Source organism: Wasmannia auropunctata, unplaced genomic scaffold (genome assembly GCF_000956235.1).
Source record: "Wasmannia auropunctata unplaced genomic scaffold, wasmannia.A_1.0 LD336052.1, whole genome shotgun sequence".
Classification (NCBI taxonomy): Eukaryota; Metazoa; Arthropoda; class Insecta; order Hymenoptera; family Formicidae; genus Wasmannia; species Wasmannia auropunctata.
This window is the reverse complement of record NW_012026838.1, coordinates 480,587-493,260: the sequence shown is the minus strand read 5'-3', so window position 1 is coordinate 493,260 and position 12,674 is coordinate 480,587. Positions and strand designations below refer to the sequence as shown.

Sequence of the window (12,674 nt, the reverse complement as noted above, 5' to 3'; positions counted from 1 at the left end):
GCTCCTCGCGACCGGCTCGATCTGTGACCTCCGGTGCGACCGCGGTCGCATTGTGGCCCACCGTCTTGTCTCCTCCGTCTCTCTTCCTCCGCGCTCCTTTCCACCTCCCCCGTAATCCACGATCTCTCGAATCCACGACGTCATCATGTTCGCGGTCGGTGCGTACGAGGGAAAGACCGACATGAATGGAAAGAGTGAATGGGTGAACCAGGGTGAATGCATTCGAATTACGACGGCGACGGGTTTCTTCACGGTTAGAGAGAGAGAGAGAGAGGAAGAAGGGGACAGGTGAGAGAGAGAGAGAGAGAGAGAGAGGCAGGACACTGAGAGACGGGTTCAGAGACAGGTCAACCCGGTACACTCGGCACGGCGTGTTTACAAATTGTCTAATCTCGTCGACAAATCAGTGCCAGGCCTGTTTTTCGTGCCCTCGGGGTGCACCCTCCTCCCCTCCCCCTCCCTCCTCTCCTTTCTCGCAGTGTATCGGTGTATACACGTCGCCGTCGGTTCTCGCGAACGACAGCTCTCAAAGAGTCGTGTGAGGTTCGTAAAACCTTTGTGGCTTCCAGAGTTCTAATCTTTAGACAGACAAGGCACGTGTCGATGCACGTTTGTAGCTTTTGAGGCATGACAATAGATGTAGGCAAAGCAATACCATCAACAGCGGGTCTGAGGGCATCTTTCTATTTTAATTTCAAATTACAATTTCAGCTCTATCAAATTACAGTTAGGATTTACAAATGATGAGTCAAGAGTCATTCAGCGATCATATAGAGCCGAAACCTAAGTTTGAAACATTCGTCAACTTCAGCGTAAAATTCAAATTTGGTACACTTGGTTGTGAGTTTGAGCACACTCTTCGAAGCATACGATCGCACATCCGGAAGATTAGAAACGAACAGCGGCGACGCAAACGAGCAGCCCCCGCCGTTCGTTCGGCTCCTCAGGTATGGACGGACGAACGCGACGAAACCGCAAATTAAATTAGCGAGTTGCAGAACGACTCGAGGCGGGCAAGAAAGCGTTGGCTGCCCGCTGTTTAACCCGGCTTAATTACCAATTAGCCAATAAAAAGCCACTGTACCCGGTCGCGCATTATGGCTGCCCTTAAGAACCCGTGGCTGCGCGCACCAAACCAACGAACGAATGAACGCTGTACCCACACAATCGTCCACACGAAAAACAAGCTTGTATAATTATAACTGGCAAAACAGCAGACATACCACTAAGAGAGCTTCTCTCCACCCTGACTTGACTCTTCTTGCGGCGTGCCGATACCAGAAGAGATCCGAGGGGGTCTCGGTCCTCGCGGATGAGCGAGCACGAAGCGATTAATGACTCCTGCGTGTCTCTCCCGTACCGTGCGTTGCACGCTTATATGCGAGTTACCCATTATTAATTCGCACGGACATTCCTCATAGCGTATCGACGCGTTCGTATCTATCGAGTGTATTAAGTGTGCACAATCAGAATACGATTCAATTTTACCTTACAAGATGGACATTCCTGCAATATATTCGATCTAGAGATCTGATTCGCAAAATTTTGTTACAATATACGTATACTCGCTTTGTATTTATTTCAGAAATAATATATCTATGTGTGTGATATAAAAAAAATAATTTCGCGCAGGAAGGAGGAGGAGACAAAAGAACATTGGAGACTCTGTCTCTCTCTTCTCGCTCCTCGGGGATTCTGATAATTGCCGTGCTCTCCAACTGTTATTATTAAGCCGATATTTTACCGAGGGGACACACGTTCGCGCATATAATTTACGAAAGCCTCTAATTATGGGTTAGTGGGTACACCGGACGAAGCGGGGGAAGCTCGAGTGAAAAGAATGGCGTTAGACGGTGCCGAGGAAAGGGCGAGGCCTCGCGTCGTGGGCCTTGCACTCTCGATTCGCCTACGCAGTGCACCAGCCGGGACTTTCCTTTTGCACCTTATGGGTAATAGTCATCACAGCGGTTCCCTTTATTTCAATGATTATCACGCGTCAAGAGGAAAAGATTCTTCTATTCCGACGCGTATCAAATGAACGCGCAAAATATCTATTATAAGTATATAACGTAAGTTTTTCGACGTCGATTCGAAGATGTTAATTTGCGCAGGCGTTTATATAATTTTAATTATTAAAAAAAGAATTATTTTTAAATTATTGCTACATGTATGTTTATCCAGACACTTTGAAGAAATATTAGAAACAAATTTTACTGACAAAAATGCAAATTATTGAAGAAAATCGTTTTAAATGAACAAATATCGATTCGATCAATAGTGACGAAGGACGATCAAATTCAATTGAAAACGAGCTCCAGCGAGAATCGAGATCGATCGTCAAATAAGAAGGTGAGATAAGACTTGGCCCCGAAGACGCTGCGAAGACGCTGTGTCGCCGTGGCTCATTGTAAGTACGATCGACCGCGGGACATCGGGAGCGCGTCCCTTCGCCTATCTGGCACCTCTATCGATCGCGGTTTTTGTTCGGGGACACGTTGCACGAATTATCGTGCGCGGTTATAAATGATTGTTCGAGGAGCGGACGGACGATCTGACGGTGAGACGAAGAGAGGCGAAGACGAGGGAGGAGAGGAAGGAGGCAAGGCAAGGGGGAGGAGAAGAAGAAGAGAGATGCCGACCGAGGCGGTGGCGGCAGCAGCGGTTACCTCGCGGCTCGTGTTTCTCATAACTCCGGACCCCGGCAGGGCCAGAAGAAGAGGAGCTTTTGAGTGACGTGAGTATAATGACGCGCCTCTGCACCGAGGTACGTATAGTATACCCGGCTCGAAAAACGTCGACGGGGCGCGAAGGGAGGACGACGGGGGGAAGTGTACGGCCGCGTCTTCGTACACGCCTCGGGGCACTTCCCGCCCAGGGAGCAGGGTGGAAACCGTAAGGCGAGATAAGGAATCTGCGATTTAATCGCTCCTTACCGATCCCACCATTAGGCAGCGAACAGAACTGCCGAGGAGCGAGGTCTAAGCATTCGCCGATCGAGATATCGAGAGGAGAGCCCTACCGATCGACGATATACGGGCAGATCGATCGAGGACGAACCACGATCGTCGTTCGCGCGGGACTTTTCCATGGACATTCGTGGCGTTCCACGGACATTGGCTTAACTGGCGCGTTTTCTCACGATCTAATCGGACAGACGAGCGATCGACTCGTGAACGACGCGCGGTTTTCCATCGTCGCCGACGCTCCTCATCGAGCGACTCGTTCCTTGGTGAATGTCCCAATACGACAAAGTTGGTGATGACCGCCACGTTGATTCCTAAACGAGTTACCGCCGCTGCGAATGTGTGTCAGCCGCTGCGAGAGCGAGAGCGAATCGTTCTCTCGACGTCACTCAGAATTCAACGCTGTCCTTGATCCTTATCAAATCGCGGATACTCGACGCGATCCCTTTTTAGCGAACCGCACGTGTTCAGTCAACGACCGTGAAAGCAGCAAAAATACTTAAAGTATACGTGATTTCAATTTATAATCATGAACATTAACTTTATTCGACCGCGACGAAACTGCCATCGTACCTTGATAAAATAGTAGAAACTATATGGTGGGCTTGGTGTGTGCCACCATCATCGACGCCAGGAAGGAAATGTGGCGGAGACGGTCGGCGATACATCGATGTTTGTTTTCTTGTGGGCGGGCCGACGAGTCCGAGCCAGCGAGCGGCTGGCTCGTGGGTAAGGCCCGGGTTGCAAGTCACGAGCCAACAATAGTACAAATAATAACAAGCCCGTGCGGAGGTCTCCACTGTGGAGGAATCGTTTCAGCAGTGGCTACTACGCTACCCCCGTAAGGCTTCTCTCACATCGGTAATACGTCGTCCGTGTCTGGCGTTGAGCAAATCACTCCTTGCCGCCGGTGCGACGGTGAACATCCCACGTGGCCGTGAGAGATTCGAAGATTCATATGATAGACCGCGTCGAGGTAACGATTTCGCGTGTCCAAACTGAAAATGGAGAACGCGGCCGTTCCGGGCGACCGTGGGGCGGCTTTAAGAAACGCGTAACCGACAGATTTTGGTGTGCGTGCATCTTTATCAGATCTATCGCGTTCCCATAAGAGCCAACGTAGCCGCCAGCTCCACGAGACCGTGAAACCGAGGAGCGATGCTGCCCCTGCATCTCTCTCGATGCCGTTGCCGTTGCCGCCGCTATCGTTCCTCTCTCGAAAGAGAGAGGCCCACCCACAACGCACGATCTCGGCACCGGACTCGCTACCGGTATTGAATCCGGCGCATTGTTTTTCTTCGGTCATGAGAGGAAGAAGATTATTTGCATCGAAGTTGGAGGCACCGAGTCGAGAGGAGAACGCTCTAGACCCTCCCCGTGCTCGAAACACATCCGTTAACTGTTCGGCTGTGTTTTCCGAGATGAAAAATACTTGAGTCTAAGAGGAATATAGCAAAGTCAGATAAGAAATTAAGAATTTATTTATTTCAGATAACAAGAGAAAATATGGAGAGAAAGGGGGTCAGATTATAACACGTTACCACGTTAATTCTTCAGAAAATTATAAAAACATACTGTGATATCTGTATATGTATATAATTGTTTTTCACGTTTATTTTATAAAAATGTAAAAAAAAATTCTCTTTTCTAGAAATCCTGATTCTTATTTCTATATCTATATTAAACTTGATTAATTAGGGGTATTGTAAAGTAATAAATAATTATAGCCTTACGATGTTCCATATTGTGAAAATAATTACGGACAAGAGATCTTGATATATTGCAAAAATTTTCCTAAAAATCAGAAAAGGCGAATCAAATTTTGATATCATATGATCGCGAAAGTGTGGAAGAGATAGAGAAAGGAGTGATAATACGAGAGAAGAAAAAAGAAGAGGGCGGGCCTCCCGCGCTGCGCGTAATGGCACCTGATACGAACACGTGGGTACGGGAGAAAGGGCCCTCCCCGGGAGAGGAAGGTATAGTTTATAGTGATTACATGGGGTCAGGTCCCGGCAATAAACCATCTCATGGTGGCAATGGCTATAAGATCGGGTCTATGGTTGCGACCGTTCTTTCTCGTCTCGGTCTCGAAGCTCGAGACCGGGACGAGACCGAGAGAGTCGCGCCTACGCGCGGGCGGAGCAGGAGCAAAGCGACTTCGAAAAAGCAAAAGGATCGGTCGACGAGGGGCGACCGGTATACGAGAGCAAAAAGCGCGTGGCTGCGCGGCCATACGATGGCATACGGGGGGGAAGAGGGGGAGGGGGGGGGAGATGGAAGGCGCGAGAGGAAGGACAGAGACGCGATGAAGAGAAACAGAGCCGGAGAAAGAGGGAGGTACGATGCGAAAGGGGGAGAGACGGAGAGGAGGGAGCCGCAACACCGGGAGCCATCCTACTGGAATTTAAATAATAATTATAGTGTTTAATATCATACGCGGGCCCCAGCCTCTCTCCGGTATTCCCCCTCGCTCTCTCTCTCTCCCGCCACCGCTGCCGCCGCCGCCGTCGCCGCGGCCTCCCCGACTCCTCTCGCGTCTCAAGACTCCTCTTCTTGCGGTACGGCGACCAAGGAGCCCGCCGGCTGCCGTTGGCTGGCCGCGATGGATACATACCCGGTAAGGTTCTTCTTCTCTTCCCTCGTAGCGTAGACACGTGCAACCGTATGGCGTCCAGCCTGACCGGCCCAGTCTGTAATAAGGCGTCCGCCAGATTGGAAAACGATCATGGGTTCCCTCGGGAACCCGCCGGTATAGACGGCGACCCATGCGGACGGGCCCGAATTTGATATTTAAATGGTATCTCGTTATACAGAAATTATCGGGGCCGTTCTTCGTTCGTTATTTCTAAAATATATGGATAACGGCGTGTGTATCCGTGAGACAATGATTTAACCCGTATCTTACAATACGGACTTTAGGACCATTCGCCTTATAGCGAATTAACACCTGAGTAACGGGACACTAAAGATTTCAATAATTTTCATCTAAAAATATAGCGATATATAGCGATTCAATTATCGGAACGGCAACGATTCTCTGTTCTTATTCGGTCATAGCCCAATCTACGAGACGAAGGAAGAATTTGCTCAAAGTTAACTCTCCAATCAACGTAGGCATAATTAGACCTTAATCGGCTGATGAGACGGCAAGTCACTCCGCAAAGGCGCGCGACGTAACTCAATTACTACGCAAGAATAGAAATCACGCGTCGGGCATTCTTCCAGGTACAAAGTACCGATGTGTGTCTGGTAGTCGCCACCGCTGTCACTTCGATGCTGCAAATGCATTAGTCGTGTTCTCCGGCGCTCCCGCTGACCACCAGGATCCCGGAAGGCGGAATGGTTTACCGGTCGCCGCAAAACGCTACCATTATCGCTACTTGCGGGCTTTACAGTCGAGAGGAGAGAGAGGAGGGGGGGGGGGGAGGGAATGCCCGTCCGCTCTCTCCTTCGCCCCGTCTCGGAGTCCGTTCACGCACAATGCCGTCTGTCGTTATTGCCCTGCCACGAATGTATTAATAAAATTTATTGGTCGGCCTCCTGAGCCGTGCAGCAAACGTTAATGGATTTCGAGCCACCGGTGGCCTCGCCGACGGCAGCAAACGACAGCAACGACAGCAAATGAGCCACTCGAGATGGCTCCGGATGGTAACTCCTTCCACGCTTTAACGCGTTAAAACTTGACGGGAATGATATTACGGTACGGAACGTCGTACGCGGCGAGCGTCGACCACCTTGCGCGTTTCTCTAAGAACAACTTCGGAAAGTCAATCGTGATGCACGAAACGATACGAGCACTTCGCGCTTGGGGAAATTTTGATGACTCTACTATCTTTTATTTAAGGTTTTACCTGACGTGTTCGAAAAAATTAGATTACTTTGAAATATTACATTCCTTGGCTATATTCAGTGTTACACATAAAACTGTAAGCATTTTTGAACTATTGTGCATTCGAATGAAATCTTTAAGATATGTAGAAAAAATATATATATTATTGTGTTAGACATATCGATTTTTTTCTGTAAGAAAAAAAATATTTTCTATCTCCAACGCGTGAGTAACAACGATAAAAGAAATCTGCGTATGAAAATAATTTCCGAATACGTTTCGCGGAGATTCCCGAGGTGAACGGCGAACCGCGCGAATAGCAAAAACATCGATCGTCTTGCGAGACACGGTCGTTAAAGGTTCGACTCTCGTACAAATAACTTACATGACGCGAGTTATTCGTGAGCGGGGGTAAGGGGAGGGAGGGTGGAAGGGGAGAACACAGGCGGTCGCGGGGCCGAGTGAGAAGAAGAAGAGGAAAAACAAGAAGTCGACGAACGCCAGTACGTCAGTTTATCTTGTGGCATACGTCGACTATTAATCAACAGACCCTCCTAATCGCTTGACGAACCAATCGATAAATCAATAACTTTCATCCACCGTGCGGACGTTGAATAACCCGACGCTATGCGCCGCGTGTCTAGGAGCTAAAAAGCTGCCCCATCGATATTTCGTTCCGATGACTCGCCTCAGATGAGATCTAATCTCCATTTCGAGTTCAAAATTGTTCTTTTGTTGTTGCATTTCCAGCGTAGGACCGAGTACGTTTCGACACGAGCTCCCCTCGTAGCAAATTTTCTCTTTTTATTTTTCGAAAAAAAAAAAAAAAGAAAAAAGAAATAAGTAGTTGTACTCAGCATATTCGAGCGTATCCACCTGCTGGAGAAAAAGAGCGAGCGGGACACGAAGCTTCGGAAGGGCCAGCGACGGGCTCGTTATCCTTATTGGAGGCGGGAGCGGAGGGTAACGGAAGAAACACAAGAGGAGAGATAATCCGGCTATTAGAGGTGTCCCCAGGAGATTCCGGGGGTCATAGCGTCCCGATAGAACGGGTCGGGGGTCGCCGATGGACCCGCGAGCCGAGGTCACTCGAGGATACCGTTGGGTTTGTCACGATGGCAGCTTCCAATTTGTCGTAACAGGCGACCGACACGTTTTTTTTTTCGAACTCCTTATCCTAAGACCCTACCTACTGTCGCATCTCCTTCCGAGCATCGTGCAGTTCGGGGTCTCCCTAACTGGGCAAACTGAATCACATTGATTGACCGTCTGCTGGGCGAAAAACCGTCGCGAAGAGCATTTCTCCTGAGAATGCGCTTTTTGTCTGTCGCAAACAGAAAACTGGTGCGGGCCCTAATGGAAGAGATTCTTCGAACGAAAATTGTCCGGACACCTTCGGTATGCACCTTGTACCACTTATCGCGTCGAATTGTGTCGTTTTATTTAACGTGTCCGAGTTGCGAAAGCGAATAATACTACAAATGCACCTCGTTACGTGGTTAAAACCGAGAAATGACGCAATAACGAGAGAATTGTTTAAAGACCGGAGGTGAGAAACGCTCGTAACACGAAACATGCAGCGTGACAGAGCCGATAAAGGCGGATGCTCTAACGACATCGTAAGTTTCGCAACAGAGCGAGGCCGGGCGCGTTAGGTGGGTAGGTGGGTGATGGGCGAATACCGGCGAAGTTTTGCAAGTCGATCATCGCGCTTCACTCCTCCTCGGGCGCTTATCGATTCGCGGGATCTTGAATAAATTAATTATCCGACAGGTTAATCGAGTTAGCCGGCCAATCATAACTCGGTGCTTTATTAACCGCTTCCCGTTCGCAGTCTGCCCGGATTAAAAGGCCCACGCTAACCCGCGGCGAGACGAGGTATCGCGCGGCTCGCAGTCGCCCATCCAGTCGGCATCAAATAATGAAGTAATTTCGTCATGCCCCGACGATCGCCGATACAACACGCGATTGTCGATCATCGCCCAACAGATGCGACTCACTATCGAGTCATGTAATCACATTGTTACGGCGTATAAAATTGACGTCGTTGCTCGACGATCCTTCGAGCGACCTTAGCGATGCCTCGCTGGGAAAGATTCGAGAAGAAGGTAAATACTCAGACGAGGTTCTTCACTAAGAAGTATATTTCTGGATTTCGAAGAAACGCGATAGAGATCGGGAATTTCGGACTGATTTCAATCACGACGTATCCAATAAGGCACATCGAACTTTCTTCTTTCCCGAAGTCGTGACTGCGGGATTTTTCGCGGCCGGACGCGGGAACGCAGGGGAGGGTAACGCGATGAGAGGGGAGGGGAATGGGATGCGGGGGTAGAGAACGAACGGAGGGAGAGGGAGGGGAAAAAAAAGGTATCGCAAAGAGAAAAACGGCAGCACGTACACCCCGGTGAGTTCGATTCCACGAGTTTAGTTGCAGGACGGGACAGGGCTGCCGCGCGGTCACCGGTGATTAATGATCCAGCCAATCAGATATAGTCGCTCGGTGAGGTGGAACCGAGACGCAACGCGATCGAACGGAGACGGAACGCGGCGAGCGGGGGAGCGGAGGGGTGGCAAGGGGGTTACGCGCGCGAGGGGGGACGAGGGGAAAGGCGGAGATATAGGCAGCGCCCCGTGGAAAGAGAGACGGCCGGTGTAACGAAAGGGGGAGCGAGATGGAGAGCGGGAAAGAGAGCGGACGCTGCACAGGCCGAGCGCACCGCGGTTGATATGTTGCGCTGTCACTGCTCTGTACCTGCGCCGGTGGGATGTTGCCGTTGCCTGGATTGTAATATTGTATTGTACTGTTTGTTGCCCCGGTGTTCCACCGGCCGTCTGCGCGGTCGACAGGCTGTCCAAATAGCCGCCACCGGCTTCGACGTAGGAACGTCGGACAAACGGATGGACTAGCGCGCTTGCCGCCGGTATGCAATCCGGCCGCGTTCCACGTTCACCGGTGTTACACCCGCTGCGGGGGATCGTCATCCTCTTACACGCTAAATATGTTGCATGTTTCAGCGGTGAGCAGCGATGCCTCGACATCGATGCTCTCGGCCGTCGCGGGATGAAAATACTTTCGCTTTCGTCGCTTCAAACAGCTATAGAACGAACGGAGACGTCAGCGGCCATTTGAATGACTAAGTCCTTCCTCGCAAACTCGAATTCTTATCTATGGAAAAAGCAGATATTTTGTGCTTTCTCTAAAAACTTTGATTTTTTTATTTTATCAATAGTGAACAACGTGGCAACGTGAAAACGCGCGGTAACACTCGGGACTGGATTTACCGCGTGTCTCGTCTTAGTGACTTAGTCAATGGCATCCCGTAGAAATTAGCAAATGCTTGGCTGGCCGTTAGCTCGGATGGGTAAGCGATATTAAATGGGATCCCTGTTACGTCGCGCGCGCGTCTCTCTCTTTCTGCTTGCCCGTTCCTTCCTCCGCTGTCTTCGTTTCCAACGTCTCTCGCAGCGACGTTGCGGTCAGCAGCAACCAACGCCTGGCCTCAGCATCAGCTTCAACAGCGTATAATCTCGGTGGTTATTAATGGCGATGCTTTGGGAAACTGCTACCGGGCAGCCCGCTCATTCCCCCCTCATCGTCCTGCGATCACGAGCGCTATCTCTTCCCCGCCTGCGGTCCAAATATCTTCTTCTTCCTCTCTATCTTTTCTCTCTTCCTCTCTCTCTCTCTTCAGCACACGCATTCACTTTGCTCCTCTTCCACCTGGTTCATTCTCTTCTCCCCCGCTACCTCATTCCGCTACGAAACTGCATTCCAAGCGTCGTTAAACCTCGCCCCGCGCCTACCGAAAGTTCGCGAGAGACGCGAGCCTAAGCGCGAGTCGCTTTAATTGCCTGTCTATGCCTGACGATGCCTTCTCGGCGCGCGCGATCCCGTCCGAACGTCCTCGAGAGAGGTATCGCTTCTTTAGGAAGCGGATCCGACGTCGACTAATTATCGACTCCCATTCGCTTGCTCCAGACTGCCCTGAAAAGCACAACGTCCCTATCGTGGAAACACCCTTTACGGACGAGTACGTTCCCGCGCGTACATGCGCTCGCTTTGTAGCTTAGCGAGAAATATTTTTCGTGCGTCTCGTATACAATAAAACGAACGAATTAATTGGCGATAAATAAAACCAAGGAAGGAAGAATACTAGCAAATAATGGACCGCTGAGAAATATTCATGCAGCACGTACTTGACACTTTAATATTTTTATGAAACGTTTTGAGTCATATCCACACATCCACACATACACACATATACACGCGTGCGCACACACACACTCACACACGCAAGCACTAAGTTATTCCTAAGTGGATTTGCTTAAAATGATGCTTTACAGTTACACAATGGATGTTAACTGCTACTTCTAAAAGAAGTAGAAAATTATTCTTTCTCACATTGCTTTTTGTGGAGAACAATCTCTGACTTATAAAGTTAAATGTATTTAGTTTTCAAATTCATATTTGTCATTTTTTACATTTTAAATTTTATGTGAATTTCGGTGATACATACACAAATTGCATACATTCTAATCTTTAATATTTTTCGGAGAAAATCGGATTAATATAAGAAAGTTATTATTACATTTGAATAATTCAAATTTTTTCTCAGTATCAGTCTCGTATCTATTTCTGTATTTTGCTATTATAGCCACGAATATATTGCTTAACGTGATAGTAACAGAAATCCCGCACAGGCTCGATTCATAGGTTTCCGATCCAAAACGAAATCCACGAGTCGCTCGTAAATCGACATCGGTGAGGAAGAGAGAGAAAGAGAGAGCAAACCGACGAGTCAACTTGGACGATATAAAAGAGCACGGGAAGTTCATTTAACAGGCCATAAAAAGGAGTGAGGAAAAGGGAGCAAAGATGCTCTCTCTCGAAATCGGCCCCTTTGCCGCCGGCATCAGCCAGTTTCGTCCAAGAGGGTGCCAGAGGATTTGGAATTGGGTGCTAGCTGGTCGGAGTATGTTAGGGCCATGGGCTATCGGTGATCAACCTCGGGGGTTGAATCCAAAGGCTTATCTGGCCGAGAGGAAGGCTTACCAGGGTAAACGTCGGGAGGGCGAGCCGCGAGAATCGCTCGTGCCTTAGGTTCTTTCGCGGGATCGACCGCAGGATCGTTCGATCTTAATCTGCCCAGGACCTACGCCCATCTCCGTGGTGTTCTCTAAAAGGTGGAGGTCGACCGGTATTAACTGTTCCCGAGTATGGACCGCAATTCACGCGGTGAGTTGGCAAAGATGGGCCTCTGATTGAGTCCTCAAGAAATAACGATTTAAGGGCAGATAGGGAGCAAACCTAGTTACTCTGCAGTATTATGTATAGGAAAATTCTTCGTTACGCAATAATCGGTAAATCTCTCATTAAAATTAGTGTAATAAATAATTATCTCTTGTTGCGATATTTATACGGAGAAGATATAAAACAGGAATAAAAGTTTTTCATTAAAATATATAAATATATGTGAAACCATGTATGACATAATATGGTAATATGATAGCGCAATATAGTTTCGATATGCGTTTATCTTCGCAACATAAATCGCGAAGTCGGCCGCGTAACAGAAGTTTCTCCTAGAAGTTATTGTGGAGTCGCGTTTGCACGCGTTAGATGAGCATTCGGAAACCGAGAGACGATTTTTGCGACGTGCGTGATCTATAGAGTTGTAGCACACGGCGAGACTCGCGGCTCTAACGCTTTCCTCCACGCACAAGAAAAGATACGCACGTTGCACGCCGAATGGCTTACCGCTAAGCATTGTCGGTGGTCATGCGCGACTCATAAACGCGCCACCGCCGAGGTTTCTAATATCACGAACCACGAGTAGCTTTCTCCCTCTTGCTGATGTACAGTAGATCGAATACAT

General features: G+C 49.0%; 1 long non-coding RNA gene across 1 annotated transcript; it reads right to left on the bottom strand.

Annotated features, from left to right (window-relative positions):
- Positions 1 to 11,418: 11,418 nt before the first annotated feature.
- LOC105451380 lies at positions 11,419 to 12,266 on the bottom strand. The gene is made up of 2 exons (XR_974575.1): positions 12,107 to 12,266; positions 11,419 to 11,975 (listed from the first exon to the last, which is right to left on the bottom strand). It is a non-coding gene; the product is annotated as an uncharacterized LOC105451380 (long non-coding RNA).
- Positions 12,267 to 12,674: the final 408 nt, after the last annotated feature.